General features: G+C 36.5%; 1 non-coding gene across 1 annotated transcript; it reads right to left on the bottom strand.

The window, feature by feature from the left end:
• Positions 1–12349: 12349 nt before the first annotated feature.
• On the bottom strand, positions 12350–12456 carry LOC115718217 (small nucleolar RNA R71). The gene has a single exon (XR_004011801.2). It is a non-coding gene; the product is annotated as a small nucleolar RNA R71 (small nucleolar RNA).
• Between the last annotated feature and the right edge of the window lie 10234 nt (positions 12457–22690).

A 22690-nucleotide genomic window follows, 5' to 3' on the forward strand; every position in this document is an offset into this window, starting at 1 on the left:
ATTTTTTTTTAATTATTAATTTCGAAATTTATTTATTTAAAATTAAATAAATCCTACTTCCAACTATCCAGCTAACCTTGTTGCAGGAGTATGTGGTTTTAGCTTGTGTGTAAGTTTTTAAAACCTATTATTACTTGATTGCAAATAGCCATGGTTACTTTTTGCCAGATCTAATGATCTGATGGCTCCCTTGGTCAAGTTAATAATTTGTAATAGGTAAATTTTACAATCTTCTTTCATCTGTGTATGACCTAGCAACATGATAGGATCCATCCAAAGTGTGCCTGTGTGAGCCTATATGTTTATTTTGTTTTAATATAGATACATATAGGTTGTTGCTAAATAAAATGTCACACCATGATAGATTTTATTTAGGTCCATTTAGTTATTGGACCTATTCAATTAATAACAGTTATTTATTTTAAGGTTAAATTCCTCTCTTTTGGGCCTTGTGTGAGAGTTGGGAGCCATAGAAGTGGGTACGACATACTGAACCCAGCACCCCCTCACATGAACTACCCCAATTGTGAAGGCCCATTTGCCTGATTTGAATGACTGTACTAGGTTAATTATATTAGTTTGACCTAATAAAATTGAATTAGCAACATAATTAACTTTTAAAATATATGAAATTCATTTTCATTTTAATATTTTAAAGTTAATTTTAAGAAAAACACTTTTAGTTTTAGATATTATTTCTAGACAAACTATTTCTATTTTTCTTGTATTTAATTAAATATAGAATTTTAACTAAGTAGATTCCTTCTGGAGTTTGTTTAATTAAATATTCATATTTAAGTTATAAATTAGTTGTATCAACTGATTTTTTTTATCTAACTTAAATTTGAATATTTGATTTAAATTTTAAATCAAGTTGAGGAATCCTAGACATTAGTTATTAAAGATTCTTAAGATATTTTTTAAGTTAATATCTTTTCGAATATTAACTTAAAATGGAATATTTTAGATATTTTTTAGGTTAATATCTTTTCGAATATTAACTTAAAAAGATATCTTCAAATTAAGTGGTTACAACTTAATTTTTGATATTTAATTAAATCTAAATTTGAAATTATTTAAGTTTTAGATTTTTTCTATCTAACTTAAATTAGATATTTTTCAAATTTTTTTGAAAAGATACTTAGTCAAATAAGATATTTTCTAGATAGTAATTTCTAGACTACTTATTATTTCTAATATTTAAATAGGAAAATATTATACTTTGTGAAATTAATTATTTAAATAATTAATTTTGGTACAATTTTATTAAGTATATTTTTCCTAGTATTAAATAGAAATTAATAATTAAGCCTTCCCTACACTTAATTATTATTTCTTGAATTTAATACATTTAATTAACTTGAAAAATCTAAATATCTAAGTTGATTTTCATCATGATACTTAAATATTTATTGATTTTTCATGACACTTAATTAAATAGAAAATTATTTTTAGGTTGAAATTTAATTTTTCAACTTAAATTTAAATAATTTTCAATATATATTTTTTTCTTTATTTTATTAATCAATTTCGAAATTTGCATTTTAATTATGCAATATTTTCGAATTTTTTTTTGAAAATAGATTGAGTTGTAAATTAATTATTTATTTTTAATTAATTCTTGGACCAACTACAATCAATGATTTTTTCATTCAATTGATTAATTTAAAATAAATGAATTTAAAATATATATATATATATAATATTAGAAATTGAATTAATTAGTCAAAAGAAAAACTAGATAGGTGATATTTTTGCTTGAAGTATTTCTTTTCAATTTTCGAAAATTGTATAGTTTTTATACTTAATTTTTGAACTCAATAAATATATTCTCAAAGGAAATTTTTAAGTTGCTAATTATTTAATTTAATTCAACTTAAATTAATTTCCTTAATATTTATATTTAAAATTATTACTAAGATGGAAATAATTAATTTTATTTCAATCACCATCTAAGTATAATCTTATAAATATTATATTAAATTCTTATTTTTGAATTTCAATTCTAAATTTCGAGTTTAATGAGAATTTATTTATTAGAATAATAAAGAAAATACATTTTAAAGAATGAGCTTTATTATTATTAAGATATTCGATCTCCATTGTGGGTTTTACACCGCGTTTGTTTTAGTGAGTAATCCTCCCAAATGGAGGAACGTTCATTAGCAATTTCGCACCGTTTAATCTCGCATGATAAGTGGTTTGTAAGTGTTTTATATGGTATAGATCACCCTAATGGTGGCGACCATATCTGACTTGCAAATTGCGAAACAATGGTAGAAGCTCATAAGATAGAATAGCCTTGACTCTCGCCTAAACGGGACAACGCTGGATTCCAATCTTGATCGAATCAAAAGGTTGCTAGAATGTCTAACATTTTAGATGAGCTGACAACTCTATTCAATGGATGGTAGCTTTGACTCTCGCCTAAACGGGACACTGATATCAGTTTGTTGAAAAACCTTGGAAATTATTTAGGATTGAATTTTTTAAGTATTTTCTCATATCATTCCTACTTGCTATGTGCTTATAATTTCTGAATTGATTTTGTGTTAAACCATTATTAATTTCTATTTGTTGATTTCTATTATTTTGTAGTATCCTGTTTTGTCAAAATGAATCCCATGTTATCACTGTTGACTGAAAATAAGCTGAATGGATCTAACTTCAATAAATGGAATGAGAACATTAATATTGCTCTCATAGGAGAAAGTGCCTTGTTTGTTTTAACTGAGCCGTCACCTGAAGTGCCTGGGGACAATGCTTCCAAAGCTGTGAAAGAAAAGTATGAGCGTTGGCAGAAAGCAAATGACAAAGCTCTATACTTTATGCTTTCTAGTATGGTTGACACCCTCAAAACTCGGTTTTCTAAAATTGAGAAGGCTGGTGAAGTTATGACGAAGTTAAATGAGCTATTCGGTAAGGCATCACTTCAGTCACGCTTTGACGCGACTAAGAAGTACATTAATGCACGGATGGAACCTCATCAAAACGTGCGTGACCATGTTCTCCTCATGTCCAGTTATTTCCAAGAAGCCCAGGATCATGGTGCTGAAATGGACCGTGCTACTTAAGTTAGTCTTATCTTGAATAGCCTGACTCCAACATTTCTACCATACACATCAAATTATGTCATGAATAAGAAGGAAATTGACTTTCATGAATTAGTCAATGACCTTCAAACTTATGAAAATTTGATTGGAGGACCCAAGAAGAAAGGGAGTAAACCTCATAATCTTGGGAATGGTAATGGGACGATAAAACCTGAAGCAAATGTTGCCTCTGCTTCAAAGCCCAAATCGAAGAGGAAGTGGAACAACACCAAGAAGCGAACTAAAGCCATGAAGAATAAAAAGGCTGCTCCTTCTGGTGATGCTACACTTAAAGGAAAGTGTTTCTACTGCAATGAGAAAGGTCATTGGAAACCCCAGTGTCCTAAACTTCTTGCAAAGAAACAAGGTATTTCCATTTATAAACTTTAAGAGTTTTAGTGAATCATTATCCAATTGGATTTATGATTCTGGACTAACTTTGTTTATTTGTTTTCTTCTTCTTATAGGCCAAGCTACTTGAACTCAGACGAGTTGGATCAGCAAGCTGGACCAAGGGTGAAATCGTCCAGATGAAGATGAAGCTCTTCAATTTTTTTGAATTAATTGTTTTAGTTTAAAGACAATTTGGATTTCAAATTTTAGTTTGGGATATTTATCCCTTTTTTTCTCATATTGTTGCAATATTATTTTTAATATTAATAAAGTTTTATTTTCGAAATTCACTATTGCAATTTATGAGATTGAGCTTCATTTAATTTTATCTTCATCAATTATTACCACATTATATTTGTATGTTTGTATGTGTAAGTGTTTTTATTATTGATGCAAATTCTATAATATTTACAACTCTTCATAGAGTTATATTATATAAACACTAGAAATTATTGTTGGAAATTATTTTACCAGGATCTTAGATCTACTCACAAGTATGTTTATTAACATCCTAAATAAGAACTTTCTAAGACGATAAATTAAACACATATAAAGTTCAAGAAACCTTACATTGGGTGCAGCGGAATATAATGACTCCTTCCGTTCAGATCTCTAACCCTTGATTCCTTTCTGTAGCAGAGTATTATCAAGATCTGAACCTGGATCTCTTTCTCTGAATCCTTGATGCTGAATCTCCTTTGCTGATGATCTTTCTTCACGATCTTCCTCACTATGATTGAGGTATTGCTTGATGTGTGTGGGCAATACTCTAATCACTAAAGTAATTTCGAATTTCAAAGGAAGAAGGAAGAGAGAGAGTGGCGGCTAGAGAAAAGAGAGAGGAGGCTCAGGTTTTTCTGATTCAGAAAGTGTGTTTTTCCTGAAGCCTTCACTATCTATTTATAGCATTCCACTAGGGTTAGATTTGAATTATATGGCATTAAAATAATGAAAAAATCAATTTAAAAAGCTACAATAGGTGGCCGGCCCTGGCTAGGTGGACTGGGCCTTGATTTTTGCAATTTTGCAATTTTAACACCTTTTGTATCTGATTTTCTCAAAAATGCCAATTTCCTAATTCAATCATTTAAATGCCAATTCTAACTATTTAATAACTATAAATAATTATTAAATAATATTATCATTTATCATATATATTAATTGAACCATACAAAGTATCATAATTAACAAATATGCCCCTATTAACTCTTTCTTTACAATTTCGACCTTACTTAGTGAAAATTTCACAAATAGACATAGTCTAATTCGTGAATTATAATTGATTAATCAAAACCAATTACATGAGTCTTACAAACAATATTATCTCAACTAGTGGGGGGACCATGGGTCTATATAACCGAGCTTCCAATAAGTAGATCAAGAATTTAGCACTAAAATTCACTAACTTATTAATTCTTCGTTGAATCCACGCATAGAACTTAGAATTGCACTCTCAGTATATAGAATGCTCTATATGTTCCACCATATAGACACATCATTAGTTATCCATTGTTATAATCCTAATGTGATCAATGATCCTCTATATGAATGATCTACACAGTAAAGGGATTAAATTACCGTAACACCCTACTATGTATTTTATCCTTAAAACACTTGACCCCGTATAAATGATATTTCAGCTTATGTGAAATGAGATCTCCACCATTTATTTTCGTTTGGTCAAGCTCGAAGGAAATCATCCTTTGCTTACTATTTGCCAGATAGAAGCTATAGATTCCATGTTTATGCTAGCGCTCCCACTCAATTGCACTACCGCGTTCCCAAAATGTACGTATCACCCTGACCTAAAAGTAGGCTTAACTAACAAATCAAAGAACACGAATAGCCTTTCAAGATTGAGCCTAATCATAACAGGATTAAGATCATTTGATCTAGGATCAACTTGGCGATATTGACTTAAAAAGATTTTACGGTAAGTTTAATTAAATCTAAGTCAAAGTTCAATATCGGTCCCTTCCGATGCATACTCCATGCATCCAACCTGAGCTTTACTTTAACCAATGTTCTGGAAAGAACATAGTATTTCTCCAAATACAAGTAAACTCTTGTTGTAGATTATCATATCAGTAAAACCCTGTGCGTGATAAATCTAGAAAACTTTATTCACATAGTCATGTTTACTTTCCAATGTGATGACAGCACAATAAACATGATCAAGTATGTGAAAAGGGTTTAAGATGAATTTATAAATCAATTAGACAATCAATTGATAAAGTGAGCCAAAACATACACAAATGAATGAAAAATACTTCTATTTCTTTATTGATGTTGAATAAAAAAAAAATTACATTGAAATGGAGTTTTATTTAGGGCATAAAACCTAACAAACTCCCACTTGCACTAATATAAAACTAATTAGTACATATCAATTAATCCTAAATTCTGACGGTGCTTTTCAAAGGCTATCACGGCCAAGACTTTGGTAAATGGATCAGCTAGGTTGTCCTCTGTGTCAACTTTCTCAACTAGTACGTCCCCTCTTGCCACGTATTCTCTGATAATGTGATACTTCCTTTCAATGTGTTTGCTTCTCTTGTGGCTTCGAGGTTCTTTGCTGTTTGCTATTGCTCCATTGTTATCACAGAGTAGTACCAGAGGCTTTTCCATTCCAGGAATAACTCCTATGCTAGTGAAGAACTTTCTTAGCCAGACAAGCTCTTTTGCAGCTTCGGCTGCTGCTATGTATTCAGCTTCCATAGTTGAGTTCGATATCGCGGTTTGTTTAGCACTTCTCCAAACCACTGCTCCACCCCCAAGAGTAAACACCATCCCAGATGTTGATTTCCTGTCTTCAAGACTTGCCTGGAAATCTGAATCAGTGTAGCCTATGGGATTTAAAGCACCACCGTTGTAGACTAACACAAGATTCCTTGTACTCTTTAAGTATTTCAGAATATACTTAACTGCATTCCAATGTTCTTGTCCTGGATTAGACTGATACCTGCTCACGATTCCAACTGCATAACAGATGTCAGGTCTAGTGCATAACATTGCATACATTAGACTTCCAACTGTAGAGGCATAGGGAATTTTCGCCATGTCCTCTATCTCTTGAGGATCAGTCGGAGACTGTTCCTTAGATAAACGAATACCATATCTAGAAGGCATGTTTGCCCCATTGGTGTTGCTCATGGAGAATCTCTCTAAGACTTTGTCTATGTAGGTCGTTTGAGAGAGAGCAAGAGATATGTTCTTCCAGTTTCTTATAATCTGAATACCAAGAACATAGGCTGCTTCACCCAAATCTTTCATATCGAATTGAGTGTTGAGCCATTCCTTAATGTGAGTCATTTTCTTGACATTGTTTCCAATGATCAAAATGTCATCAACATAAAGGACCAGGAATACTACTATTTGGTCTTCCTTGAGTTGGTAAACACAAGGTTCATCTTCATTCTGAAGAAAGCCGTAGGTTTTGATGATTTCATCAAACCTCTTGTTCCATGAGCGAGAAGCTTGCTTAAGTCCATAGATAGACCTGTTTAACTTGCAAACTTTCTTTTCTTGCCCAGGAAGAACATAACCTTCTGGTTGCTCCATATAGATGGTTTCTTCAAGTACCCCATTAAGGAAGGCAGTCTTGACATCCATTTGCCAGATTTCATAATCGAAAGCAGCAGCTATGGAGAGAAGAATTCGGATGGATTTGAGCATGGCAGCAGGACTAAAAGTTTCTTCATAGTCCACGCCTTCTCTTTGGGTATAACCCTTGGCTACAAGTCTAGCTTTGAAAGTTTCGACTTCGCCTCCAGCTCCTCTTTTCTTCTTTTCTTCTTGTAAACCCACTTGCATCCTATCGGATGATAGTCGTCAGGTGCGTCTACATATTCCCAGACTTTATTCTTTTTCATGGAATCCATTTCTGAATCCATGCCGGCTGACCATCGTTTCTGTTGCGGACTAGCCATTGCCTATTTATAGGTTAATGGATCGTCATCAATACCGTCACCTACGACCATATTGATTTCACCATCCAAGCCATAACGAGCAGGTTTTGTTGAAACCCTCCCACTACGACGAGGTACGGTTGTCTTCTGAACAGAAACTTTAGTAGTAGATTTCTCAGTTTGTTCAACTGAGGGAGTGGGATCGTCTTCTTCACGAGTGGAAGAGGACGGAACATTGGAAGGACTTATATCTGATAGCAATTCCTCTAGAACAACTTTACTTTTCGGTTTGTAGTCTTTAATATAGTTCTCTTCAAGGAAAGTAGCATTTGTAGAAACAAAAACTTTATTATCCTTGTGACTATAAAATAGTCCACCCCTAGTCTCTTTAGAATTTCCGACAAACATGCATACTTCGGTACTTGATTCAAGTTTGCCTTCTTTCTTTCTTAAGACATGAGCAGGGCACCCCCAAATTCTGTAATGGCGTAAACTAGGTGTTCGACCATTCCAAAGTTCGACGGGTGTCTTAAGGACTGCTTTAGATGGAACAACATTTAGAATGTCATTTGCCATCTGTATAGCATATCCCCAGAAGGACGTAGACAGAGTTGAATAACTCAGCATAGACCTAACCATTTCCAAAAGAGTGTGATTTCTTCTTTCTGCAACTCCATTTTTTTGTGGAGTAGCTGGGGCAGTGTATTGGGATTCAATTCCAAGTTCAATTAAATGATCTTTGAACTGCATATCCATCAATTCTCCACCCCTATCAGTTCGCAAGATCTTTAATGATTTACCTAATTGGTTTTGGGCCAAAGCATGAAATTCTTGAAACTTTTCAAACGTTTCAGATTTCTTTTGCATTAGGTAAAGAAAACTATATCTAGAGAAATCGTCAATGAAAGTGACAAAATACTCATAACCACCTCGGGCTTTGACATTCAAAGGTCCGCAGACATCGGAATGCACTAACCCTAGAGGGATTTTGGCACGCTCTCCCTTTGCAGAGAAAGAACGTTTAGTCATTTTTCCTTCTAGGCAGGTGTTAGGCTAAAATTAGTCGAAGATTCGGGTCATATTTCGGTTAGTTTTCACTCTTTGTTTCTAGTTTTAGGGCTATATTATGCTTGATTCTCTTGTTTCAGGTCCTCGGGCATTTAAAGAAAGTATGTACAAGAATTGAGGAAAAATGGTGAAAGAATCGAGAAGAAAATCCAAAATTGGTGTCGCTGCCAGTTCCAGTCGCCACAATATCCTTATGATAATCAAGTACAACCACAACGGAATATTGATTGGACAATGGTACGCAACCTAAAGCCCCCTCATCCATATGGTCAACCGCCTCCTCTTCGTCGCAACCAACAGCCAGAAGTTCATGTCCCCGAGGAAGAGGACAATCCAAATGCAGAAATGCCTCAAGCGGTTCCCACATCCACTCCTCTTGATGCGGGGATGCAACATATCCATGCTCAACTCAACTACATCATCCAGCAAAACAATCATATCCAGAGTTACATGGTGCAAAGAAGTGAATTTGATGAGAATCAAGTGAGGCAGTTCAATCATTTAATTGATTCGTGGAGTCTTGGGGTCGAGGACCCAAATTACTTGGCATATCCTCCGCGTTTTCAACCTTATGATCAGCCACCACCGCCCAACCCCTTCTGATGGGGGTTCAGGTAAGTCCTTCTCACCTTGAGTATAATAGAACATTGGGGACAATGTCATATTTAGTTTGGGGGGAGCGACTTAAAATAAATTTTTAAAATTTTGCACTTTAATTTCTGCATTTTAATTTTTTATTTTTAGTTTTTTTTGTTTTAGTTAAGGAATGGCATTAAGCTTGACGATAGTTGTATACTGCTGATTAGTGTGATGTGTTCTGAAATTGTAAAATAACTGTGTGCTTGATTCTGTTAACTCTTTGGATTAGTTTGGATGCTTAGAAACATGTGTTTATCTGCTAATATTCAATCTGTGAAAATTGTTATAATTGTTTTACTATGGTTTGTGGTAAGATTGACAGGATAGTTTTGAACTTGCATGCTTATTCTCTTGAGACGAAATCCTTGATAGTGTTCAATTGATATATGATTTAGGCATTTGCTGGATAGTTTGAGCCTTTCAAGCCTACCGTAATAAGATGTATCCATAGTTAACCTTTTGAGCCTAAACCTATTATGTTTTTCACCCATCGAAAAATTTTTTTTAACCACACTATTAATTTTTTTCTTCACCATGTTATCCATGATATCATAAGCTACATAATTAGTTTGGGGGAGGAGAAACATTTAGTGTGAGGAAATAGTGAGAGGGAGAAAAACTTATAAGATTGAGAAGAAAAAAAAAATTGTGTAATTCAATGTCACTGAAAAAAAAATGGAATATGATGAAAAAAAAACGCAATAGAAAGTAAAAATATGTGTGAAAAAAAAAAAAAAATTTCAGTGATGTTGAAAAATAATAGAGATGTCTTCTATCAATCTTGGTAAATTCAGGGAATATTATGAGATCTTAGAAAAAGAAAAGTAAGAAGCTTGTGGGTTCTGTTTGTGTGCTTATGATATCTTTAGCCAAAATTGTCTTTTGCCTATCCTTGAATATCTGAGCCATATTACCTAAAGCCTTGAAAAGACCTAATGATTCCAGAGAATACTGTCAACATTAGTGGAGAAAGGTAAGCATGCAAGCTTATGAGTTATCGGGCTGTGGAACTGTTGGAAAGAGTAAAGCTTTTATAACAATGTTTCACATTTGAATAAATTTTTGCAGTTGTACATAGTGTTATAAACTGAGCATCTAAATTAATTGTTAGAGTTGATAGAATTGAAATTCTAGTTTGCGCAATGGAAGAGAACAACACATGAGGCAGTAGTATTATGATTATCTGATAGCGTAGTTAGTAGTTAGTTTTTTTTTATCTTACTCGAGGGCGAGTAAGAGTCTAGTTTGGGGGAATTTGTTAGGCTAAAATTAGTCGAAGATTCGGGTCATATTTCGGTTAGTTTTCACTCTTTGTTTCTAGTTTTAGGGCTATATTACGCTTGATTCTCTTGTTTCAGGTCCTCGGGCATTTAAAGAAAGTATGTACAAGAATTGAGGAAAAATGGTGAAAGAATCAAGAAGAAAATCCAAAATTGGTGTCGCTGCCAGTTCCAGTCGCGACTAGGAATTTGCCAGTCGCGACGGGAATTGGCAGAGACATCCCCAAGAATTCAAACTGTACTCCAGTCGCGACTGGGAGTCTTCATGTCGCGACGGGAACTGGCAGAAAGTTTTAAAAAAATTCGAAGTGAACTCCCGTCGCGACGGGGGCTTTGCCAGTCGCGACGGGGACGCTTATGACGGGATTTTTGGGCAATTTCGTAATTTCACGAATTTTAAAGATGAGAATTGGTTTAAATAGCAAGGGTTCGTGAAAAGAGAGGGAGATTCAGAATTGGAACCCTAGAAACAAAGGAGGAGGCTAGAAGAGCGGCTTGTGGCGACCCGGATCAATTGCTTCAACTAGTTCTTTCTCTTCTCTTTAATTTTTCTATGTTCTTTTCTATTTCAATGTTAATTATGGATTTGATTATGGATGTTTTGAACTAAACTCCTATTTAGGGAGAATGATGAATGTTGTTTAAGTTTTTTCCTAGTTAATGATTAATTGCCATTCCTCCATCTTGATTGTGAATACTATTCATATTTGTGTTTAATTTCCATGTGCAAGATTGATCACCTTTTACATGTTTTATGATCTCAATTCAAAATCTGAAAAGTGAGAATTGAGAATGCTAAAATTGGATAGTCTAGGTTTTGATGTGAAACGAAAGTATTTACATAGCCTTTGTGACATTTAGATTATTGCTTAATGCTGATTTCATGTTGGTTTAATTAAGAGATTAATTAGAGAGCATGAGATTTAGAACCTAGAAGATCTGAAAAGAGCTAGGTTAATTCATAATCTGTCATTCACTTCAAGAGAAGGATAGCATTTAAACATTAACATTGGTAACTTAACAACAGGATTCGTCTCCCTATTTTCTTATCTTGATTAATCTTCCTTTTGTTAGTTTTAATTTTCTGAATTGTTTTATTTAATTCATAAAAAGTATTCTTTTACCAGATAGAATCAATAGTATAATTTAGTAGTAATTAGTCCAATTCCCTGTGGTTCGACCTCACCTGTGTGAGTGTACTACTTGATTGCGTATACTTGCGTAGTGATTATAAATTTAGCAACAAGTTTTTGGCGCCGTTGCCGGGGAATTGTATAAAGATTAATATTACCCAAAATTATACTAACTTCTACTTTGGTTTATTTTTCTCTTGCTGATTTTCTAACCTTTTTCTTGCAATATTTTCTTGATCTATTTCAGGAATCCTAAGTGTATGCGCCGTCAAGGACAAGCAGTCATATTACCAGTTGATCCTGAAATCGAGAAAACTTGCAGGAGGAATCGAAAGAACAAAAGGCAAGAAAGAGTTTCAGCAACTGCTGAAACATCAGAAATCATGGCTGCCAATGTGAACAATAATGTTGGAAACAATGGGGGTAATAACGGTAATAATGGAGGCGCTGTGGAAGATCAAGCTAATGGCCGTAGCTTGAGAGATTACATTCTCCCTACTCTGACGGGAGTGCAGTCATGTATTAGGCCACCGGCAGTGGATGCAAACAACTTCGAGATTAAACCTGCCATCCTTCAAATGGTGCAGTCTTCAGTTCAGTTTGGTGGCCTCCCTTCTGAAGATCCTAATCTGCATCTCTCTAACTTCATGGAACTTTGTGAAACTTTTAAAGTTAATGGAGTTAGCGATGATGCCATTCGACTGAGATTGTTTCCATTCTCACTCAGAGAACGAGCCAAGAGTTGGTTGAACTCTTTGCCACCCAACTCTATTGCCACCTGGAATGATCTGGCAACAAAATTCTTGTCAAAGTTCTTTCCTCCAGCGAAGTCTGCAAAGCTGAGAGGAGAAATCAATAACTTCTGCCAACAAGATAATGAATCTCTCCATGAGGCTTGGGAGAGGTTTAAAGATCTGATCAGGAGGTGTCCTCATCATGGTATAGAGAAGTGGATGCTGGTTCACAACTTCTACAACGGGTTGGTTGGTAATACTAGAACTCTAATAGATGCAGCAGCGGGCGGAGCTTTTATGAGAAAGAGTGCTAATGAGGCGTATGATCTATTGGAGGAGATGGCTCTAAACAACCAGCAGTGGCCAACTGAAAGGAGTCAATCTAAGAAGGTAGCTGGTGTGTTAGAAGTTGATGCCATCACAAAGTTAACAGCTCAGGTAGAGGCATTGACAAAGCTAATTGCAGGGCAAGCTAAACAAGCCCAAATTGTTTGTGAGTTATGTGGAGGAAGTCATCACTTTTCGGAGTGTCAAGCAGATGTGGATGATTTGCCAATGGATGAAGCTAAGGCCATTGGGAATTTTTCACAGAACAACAACAACAACAATTATGGGTTCAACCAGAATAACAACCGAAGAAACAGTGGGTTCTATCAGCAACGAAATCAGAACCAACAGTTTAATCAGCAACAAGCCTCTGGTGGAAATTCTAGTTTGCAAACAGATTTACTGCTCCAGTTTATGACTGAAACTAGATCTTCAATTAAAGACCTGCAGACTCAGATGGGCCAGCTAGCAACTCAGGTAGCAACCCGCCCTCAAGGAAATTTGCCTAGCACAACTGAAGTTAATCCTAAAGAAAACTGCAAGGCAATTACCCTGAGGAGCGGTAAGAAGTATGATGGGCCTGAGTTACCACAACCAGTTGAGGTAGATGAAGAAATAAATGCTCAACCAGTGCAGACACCAACACCGACAGCAGAGAAGGCTACTGACAGCCCAGCACCACCACAACAGTCTCCACCTATTAGCATTGATCATCATGTGAAAATACCATATCCTCAGAGGCTCAGAAAGTCAAGCTTAGACAAGCAGTTCACCAAGTTTCTAGAAGTCTTCAAAAGACTTCACATTAACATTCCTTTTGCTGAAGCTCTAGAGCAGATGCCAAGTTATGTGAAGTTTATGAAGGAAATTTTGTCAAAGAAGAGGAAGATGGAAGATTATGAGACAGTGGCTCTAACTGAAGAGTGTAGCGCTATTCTACAGAAGAAACTCCCTCCAAAGCTCAGAGATCCAGGGAGCTTCACTATTCCTTGTACTATTGGAAAAATTGAAGGAATAAATGCACTGTGTGATTTGGGAGCCAGTATAAATTTAATGCCTTTGTCAGTGTTTAAAAGACTGCAGCTTGGTGAAGCAAAGCCAACCACGGTAACTCTTCAAATGGCGGACCGATCACTAGCTCATCCTAGAGGAGTCATCGAGGATGTGTTAGTAAAAGTTGACAAGTTCATCTTTCCAGCTGACTTCATTGTTCTGGATATGGAAGAAGACAGCAATGTTCCTATCATCCTGGGGAGGCCTTTCTTGGCAACAGGGAAAGCACTAATTGATGTTCAGAAAGGAGAGTTAAAGCTGAGGGTACAAGGAGATGAAGTTGTATTTAATGTGCTCAAAGCAATGACCTACCCTACGGCTAGTGACAACTGTTTTGCAATTGATGTGGTGGACCAGTTGGTAGAGACAAAGACGCACATTGAAGACCCTCTTAATCTGACTTTGGTACAAGAGGAGGTGGTGGAACAAGACGGTAAGGAAGCTTATGAGTATGCTATGTGGCTCGACTCTTATGGACCGTTGAATAGAAGATACTATGAAGAGTTAGGAGTCATACCAACAAAGCCTACCCCATCTATTGAAAAGCCTCCTCAACTAGAGTTAAAAGTCCTACCAGATCATCTCAGGTATGAATATTTGGGACAAAGTAAGACACTTCCTGTCATTGTGGCATCTTCCCTATCTTCTGTAGAGACAGACAAGCTATTACGGGTTCTAAGGAAGCATAAGAAAGCCATTGGATGGACTTTAGCAGATATTAAAGGGATCAGCCCCTCAACTGTAATGCACAGAATCTTAATGGAGGAAGGAGTGAAGCCTACCATTGATGCACAACGAAGATTAAATCCACCAATGAAGGAGGTTGTCAGAAAAGAAGTCTTAAAGTGGTTAGATGCTGGGGTAGCGTATCCTATTTCAGATAGTAAATGGGTAAGTCCAGTCCAGGTTGTTCCAAAGAAAGGAGGGATGACGGTGGTAAAGAATGAAAAGAATGAACTCATCCTAACTAGAACTGTCACTGGATGGAGAATTTGCATTGACTACCGGAAACTCAACAAGGCCACAAGAAAAGATCACTTTCCACTCCCATTCATTGATCAGATGTTAGACAAGTTGGCAGGTCAAGAGTACTATTGTTTCCTTGATGGGTACTCAGGGTATCACCAAATAGCTATAGCACCGGAGGATCAAGAGAAAACAACATTCACATGTCCATATGGTACTTTTGCTTTTCGACGAATGCCATTTGGGCTGTGTAATGCTCCAGCAACATTTCAGAGGTGTATGATGGCCATATTTTCAGATCTAATAGAAAAATGCATTGAGGTGTTCATGGATGATTTTTCAGTGTTTGGTTCATCGTTTGACCAATGTTTGAGCAACTTGGAATTGGTCCTAACAAGGTGTGAAGATTCTAATTTGGTGTTGAACTGGGAAAAATGCCATTTCATGGTTACGGAAGGAATAGTTCTGGGGCATAAAATCTCGAAAGAAGGTATTGAGGTTGACAGAGCCAAAGTATCTACAATTGAGAACTTGCCTCCTCCAGTTTCAGTTAAGGGAGTTCGAAGCTTTTTGGGTCATGCCGGGTTCTACAGAAGATTCATCAAAGACTTCTCCAAAGTTGCCAAACCGCTATCTAATCTTCTTGCTAGTGGAGTACCTTTTGAATTTGGGAAAGATTGTCTTGAAGCATTCCAGATTCTCAAGGATAAGTTAATCTCAGCACCGATCGTGACTACACCAAATTGGGAATTACCTTTTGAAATCATGTGCGATGCAAGTGATTATGCGATTGGAGCAGTGTTGGGACAACGGGTTGACAAGGTATTCAGAACCATTTACTATGCAAACAAAACCTTGAATGATGCCCAACTGAATTACGCTACTACAGAAAAAGAGATGCTGGCTATAGTGTTTGCATGCGACAAATTTCGACCCTACTTGATTGGCAATAAAGTGATAGTGTATACAGATCATTCAGCAATCAAGTACTTGATGACTAAGAAGGATGCCAAACCAAGACTAATTCGATGGGTTCTTCTTTTGCAAGAATTTGATCTAGACATAAAAGATAAGAAGGGTACAGAGAACCTGGTAGCAGATCACTTGTCAAGACTAGAGCTGGAAGAAAGTCAGAATACAAAAGAGGTACAAATAAATGAACAATTTCCCGATGAACAACTCTTTAGTGTGAGGGAAAGTCTGATGGTACCATGGTATGCTGATTTTGTTAACTTCTTGGCTGCCAATATCACTCCTCCTGAGCTATCTCGCCAACAGCTAAAGAAATTCTTTTCTGAGGTGAAACATTACTACTGGGAAGAGCCAATCCTCTACAAGCACTGTGCAGATCAGATAATAAGAAGGTGTGTGCCTGAAGAGGAGATGTACTCTATTCTTAATCACTGTCATGCTCTACCATGTGGGGGACACTTTAGTGGAACTAGAACAGCTGCCAAGGTGTTGCAAAGTGGATTCTTTTGGCCAACACTTTTCAAAGACGCTAGTACTTTTGTGAAGGCATGTGATCGTTGTCAGCGTACAGGAAATATCTCAAGGAGAAACGAAATGCCTTTGACAGGAATCTTAGAAGTAGAATTGTTTGATGTATGGGGGATAGACTTCATGGGTCCTTTTCCTTCATCGTTTAGCAATCTATACATCCTATTAGCTGTGGATTATGTGTCAAAATGGGTGGAAGCTGCAGCCACACCAGCTAATGATGGTGAAACAGTTCTTCGGTTCCTTCAAAAGAACATATTCACTCGGTTTGGAACTCCCCGAGCAATCATAAGCGATGAAGGGAGTCACTTCTGCAACAAACAGTTTGAAGCACTCCTTACGAGATATGGTGTTCGTCATAGAACTGCTCTACCTTATCATCCGCAAAGTAATGGCCAAGCTGAGATTTCTAACCGGGAAATAAAGATGATTCTGGAGAAAACAGTGCAGAGATCAAGGAAAGATTGGTCAAGAAAGTTGGATGACGCATTGTGGGCTTATAGAACAGCGTTCAAGACGCCAATCGGGATGTCACCATATCGGTTGGTGTTTGGAACGGCTTGTCATCTACCGGTGGAGCTCGAACACAAGGCGTACTGGGCAATGAAAACTTTGAACATGGATTTAAAGGCTGCTGGTCAGAAAAGATTACTGCAGTTGGATGAGTTGGAAGAATTCCGGAATGAGGCTTATGAGAACGCTAAGATCTATAAAGAAAGAACTAAAAGGTGGCATGACCGAAATTTAGTTAGGAAGGAGTTTCAACCTGGGCAACAAGTTCTACTTTTCAATTCAAGGCTGAAGTTGTTTCCTGGTAAATTGAAGTCAAGGTGGTCAGGGCCATTTACAGTGGTCAAAGTGTTTCCCTATGGAGCGGTGGAACTGAAAGGTGAAGGCCCTAACACTTTCAAAGTTAACGGGCAGCGGTTAAAGCTCTACTTGGGAGGTCAATTTGATCAAGCCAAGTCCGCCATGATTCTGGCGCCACTATGAAGATCTCGGTCAACGTCTAGCTGAACGACGATAAAGCAGCGCTATTGGGAGGCAACCCAATCTTTTAATTTAATTTTACTTTGTTTTTCTTTTGAATTCTTTTTAGAAGACATTTACAAGTGTTTTGTAGCTTTTTAATTTGTTGCATTTAGGATAGATTTGCATTTGTTAGTTTTAAAGTAAAACCGTGAAAAAAAAAAAAAAAATTTGCAAAAGGGACCATGGCTACAGTAGTCGCGACGGGAGTAATCCCAGTCGCGACTGGTCTTCTGCGTGAAAAAAAAAAAAAGCAAGCTCCAGTAGTCGCGACTCAGGACTTGCCAGTCGCGACTACTGGGTAGTACGAAATTCCCTTGCCCACTCTAGTCGCGACGGGGCATATAGCCCGTCGCGACTGGACCACGAATTTCAGCTTTTAAAAACCCCAATTTCACCCAATTTCACCATTTAACCTAATTTCAACCCCAACCCGATTTTCACCTTTTCTCAGCCTATTCAACCTCATTCCACCATTAATCCTCAAATTTCTTCTCATTCTCTTCAAATCTTCCATCCAAAACACCAAAAACACAAATTTCTCTCATAAATCTTCTATTTTCTTCAAAAATCACACCACAATTTCAACTTTTTCACCCAAATCCGAATTTTCCACTATTCATCATCTTCAACCTTGAGTTCTCCATGGATGTGCAACAATGGTGGTGGATGAACGGCATTCTCGCTTTGTAAGTCTCTTTCTTGTCAAAACTTTGATTAGTTAAGCGAGTTTTTCCGAAAGTTGAATAGTTTTCTAGAAGTATTTGGAAATTTGTGGATTATTTTGGAGAAATTGTTGAATATTTGTGAAATATTATTGTTGTGGATTATTGTGGAACTTTTGTGATTTTCGGGAAGTGAAGAAATTTAGGGGAAGTGCTGCCGAATTTTTCCCAAAAATTTTTGTGTGGTAATTTTGAAGTGTGTAATGGGTTCCAAGCGTAGTAGAACGGGGCAATCGGGTGCGTCATCATCGAAACCGCCAACACCGGCGTCAAAGGCCAATTATGAAAAAGATAGATTTGTGAGTTTGAAAGCGCAAGAAAGATACTTTGAACTGCAAAAGAGAGCCTTCATTATCGATCGTGGTATTGAATATGATGACAATCCCATCTCGAATAATCCATTATTCGAGACCATGAGGCAACAGATTCAGAATCGCCACTGGGCGCAGTTAGTGAACATTTCAGAAAGAATCAATCAGACTCTGGCTCTTGAATTTTTAGCCAATTGGCCTGAGGCACAAAATGAAAGGGTAAGGGTACGCAAAACAACTGTGCGAGTAAACATTAACACCATCCATCAAATGTTTGGCATGCCAAGAGAGGAAGAAATTCTTATGGAGGAAACATATAGACAATTTATGCAAGAAAAGTTTGACCCTGTGGACTTGGCGGAAACAGTTGGTTTTCCGGGGTTGAGATTGCATGAGGTGGATGAAGAGCCCCAAAAGCTTTATCGATGTGAACTGAACCAAGTGGCTCGCGCTTGGATGTTTTTTGTAAGTGCTATGCTTATGCCTAGTAAGCATTTGTCGGATTTTCCGTTGGATAGACTCCGAATTGTTCATGCAATAATGAAGGGAATCTATGTGCCAGTTGGAGGTATAATTTTGCAGAGTTTCGATAACATGGTCAAAGCCACTGCACATACAGGAATTGGCCTAGCAGGAATTATAACTGAGTTGTGTGTTGCGAATGGTGTGCCACAATATCCTTATGATAATCAAGTACAACCACAACGGAATATTGATTGGACAATGGTACGCAACCTAAAGCCCCCTCATCCATATGGTCAACCGCCTCCTCCTCGTCGCAACCAACAGCCAGAAGTTCATGTCCCCGAGGAAGAGGACAATCCAAATGCAGAAATGCCTCAAGCGGTTCCCACATCCACTCCTCTTGATGCGGGGATGCAACATATCCATGCTCAACTCAACTACATCATCCAGCAAAACAATCATATCCAGAGTTACATGGTGCAAAGAAGTGAATTTGATGAGAATCAAGTGAGGCAGTTCAATCATTTAATTGATTCGTGGAGTCTTGGGGTCGAGGACCTGAATTACTTGGCATATCCTCCGCGTTTTCAACCTTATGATCAGCCACCACCGCCCAACCCCTTCTGATGGGGGTTCAGGTAAGTCCTTCTCACCTTGAGTATAATAGAACATTGGGGACAATGTCATATTTAGTTTGGGGGGAGCGACTTAAAATAAATTTTTAAAATTTTGCACTTTAATTTCTGCATTTTAATTTTCTGTTTTAGTTTTTCTGTTTTAGTTAAGGAATGGCAATAAGCTTGACGATAGTTGTATACTGCTGATTAGTGTGATGTGTTCTGAAATTGTAAAATAACTGTGTGCTTGATTCTGTTAACTCTTTGGATTAGTTTGGATGCTTAGAAACATGTGTTTATCTGCTAATATTCAATCTGTGAAAATTGTTATAATTGTTTTACTATGGTTTGTGGTAAGATTGACAGGATAGTTTAGAACTTGCATGCTTATTCTCTTGAGACGAAATCCTTGATAGTGTTCATTTGGAATATGATTTAGGCATTTGTTGGATAGTTTGAGCCTTTCAAGCCTACCGTAAAAAGATGTATCCATAGTTAACCTTTTGAGCCTAAACCTATTATGTTTTTCACCCATCGAAAATTTTTTTTTAACCACACTATTAATTTTTTTCTTCACCATGTTATCCATGATATCATAAGCTACATAATTAGTTTGGGGGAGGAGAAACATTTAGTGTGAGGAAATAGTGAGAGGGAGAAAAACTTATAAGATTGAGAAGAAAAAAAAATTGTGTAATTCAATGTCACTGAAAAAAAAAATGGAATATGATGAAAAAAAAACACAATAAAAAGTAAAAATATGTGTGAAAAAAAAAAAAAAATTTCAGTGATGTTGAAAAATAATAGAGATGTCTTCTATCAATCTTGGTAAATTCAGGGAATATTATGAGATCTTAGAAAAAGAAAAGTAAGAAGCTTGTGGGTTCTGTTTGTGTGCTTATGATATCTTTAGCCAAAATTGTCTTTTGCCTATCCTTGAATATCTGAGCCATATTACCTAAAGCCTTGAAAAGACCTAATGATTCCAGAGAATACTGTCAACATTAGTGGAGAAAGGTAAGCATGCAAGCTTATGAGTTATCGAGGTACGTAGGCTGTTGGAAAGAGTAAAGCTTTTATAACAATGTTTCACATTTGAATAAATTTTTGCAGTTGTACATAGTGTTATAAACTGAGCATCTAAATTAATTGTTAGAGTTGATAGAATTGAAATTCTAGTTTGCGCAATGGAAGAGAACAACACATGAGGCAGTAGTATTATGATTATCTGATAGCGCAGTTAGTAGTTAGTTTTTTTTTTATCTTACTCGAGGGCGAGTAAGAGTCTAGTTTGGGGGAATTTGTTAGGCTAAAATTAGTCGAAGATTCGGGTCATATTTCGGTTAGTTTTCACTCTTTGTTTCTAGTTTTAGGGCTATATTACGCTTGATTCTCTTGTTTCAGGTCCTCGGGCATTTAAAGAAAGTATGTACAAGAATTGAGGAAAAATGGTGAAAGAATCAAGAAGAAAATCCAAAATTGGTGTCGCTGCCAGTTCCAGTCGCGACTAGGAATTTGCCAGTCGCGACGGGAATTGGCAGAGACATCCCCAAGAATTCAAACTGTACTCCAGTCGCGACTGGGAGTCTTCCAGTCGCGACGGGAACTGGCAGAAAGTTTTAAAAAAATTCGAAGTGAACTCCCGTCGCGACGGGGGCTTTGCCAGTCGCGACGGGGACGCTTATGACGGGATTTTTGGGCAATTTCGTAATTTCACGAATTTTAAAGATGAGAATTGGTTTAAATAGCAAGGGTTCGTGAAAAGAGAGGGAGATTCAGAATTGGAACCCTAGAAACAAAGGAGGAGGCTAGAAGAGCGGCTTGTGGCGACCCGGATCAATTGCTTCAACTAGTTCTTTCTCTTCTCTTTAATTTTTCTATGTTCTTTTCTATTTCAATGTTAATTATGGATTTGATTATGGATGTTTTGAACTAAACTCCTATTTAGGGAGAATGATGAATGTTGTTTAAGTTTTTTCCTAGTTAATGATTAATTGCCATTCCTCCATCTTGATTGTGAATACTATTCATATTTGTGTTTAATTTCCATGTGCAAGATTGATCACCTTTTACATGTTTTATGATCTCAATTCAAAATCTGAAAAGTGAGAATTGAGAATGCTAAAATTGGATAGTCTAGGTTTTGATGTGAAACGAAAGTATTTACATAGCCTTTGTGACATTTAGATTATTGCTTAATGCTGATTTCATGTTGGTTTAATGAAGAGATTAATTAGAGAGCATGAGATTTAGAACCTAGAAGATCTGAAAAGAGCTAGGTTAATTCATAATCTGTCATTCACTTCAAGAGAAGGATAGCATTTAAACATTAACATTGGTAACTTAACAACAGGATTCGTCTCCCTATTTTCTTATCTTGATTAATCTTCCTTTTGTTAGTTTTAATTTTCTGAATTGTTTTATTTAATTCATAAAAAGTATTCTTTTACAAGATAGAATCAATAGTATAATTTAGTAGTAATTAGTCCAATTCCCTGTGGTTCGACCTCACCTGTGTGAGTGTACTACTTGATTGCGTATACTTGCGTAGTGATTGACTCGCATACTGGCAGTTCACCTAAGACGACATTTTTCAATGGACCGTCTTTGGTGAGCCTATTGAGTCTATCAAAGCCTATATGACCTAAACGTAAATGCCATAGATAAGTTTGATCATCGTTATCAATCTCTTTACTTTTTAGGTTTCTAGGTCTAGCTACACTGAAAAGTTCACTATTTAGTGAGATTTGAGTACTCGGTCTTAAAACATAAAGCCCTTGTTCCATTATAGCAACACATATTTGAAATCCATTACGAGAAATTGAACAATTTGTACTCGAAAAATTCAATATATAAGATTGTGTTTGCAAACATGAGACACTAATCAAGTTTCTACTAAAGTTTGGAATAAATAAAACATTTTCTAAAATTAAAAATCTTTGTTGAAACTTGATGCGGGCTTTTCCTCTAGCTTTGACCGATACTAATTCGCCATTGCCAACTTTAAGCTGTAACTCTCCTGGAAGCAGATTTTCCCAAGTTTCAAGCAACTGCAGTGAAGAACATACATGGTTAGTAGACCCAGAATCAACAATCCAGATGGATTTGTCGTTCTCTAAAACACATGATTCAAAGACAAAAGCATTACCTTCGTTCGAATTGTTTAGAAGCCTGGGACATCGTTCTTCATGATGACCCTTTCCATTACAATTCGAACATAGAAGATTATGTTTGATAATTGTACTTGAAGAAGCAGTTTTGCTAGATCCTTCATACCTAGTCCTTTTCCTTCGATTATTGATTGCAAACCCAGGGGGATTCATTGCAATCAAGTTCCGTTCATGGGCTCGTAATTCTGCTTCGAGCTTGTCCATGTCGGAGGAGTTAGAATTATTGATCATGTAAGAGATAACAAATTCATTATACTCCGGAGGAAGACTATTGAGGATA

This window comes from Cannabis sativa, chromosome 4 (genome assembly GCF_029168945.1).
Source record: "Cannabis sativa cultivar Pink pepper isolate KNU-18-1 chromosome 4, ASM2916894v1, whole genome shotgun sequence".
Classification (NCBI taxonomy): domain Eukaryota; kingdom Viridiplantae; phylum Streptophyta; class Magnoliopsida; order Rosales; family Cannabaceae; genus Cannabis; species Cannabis sativa.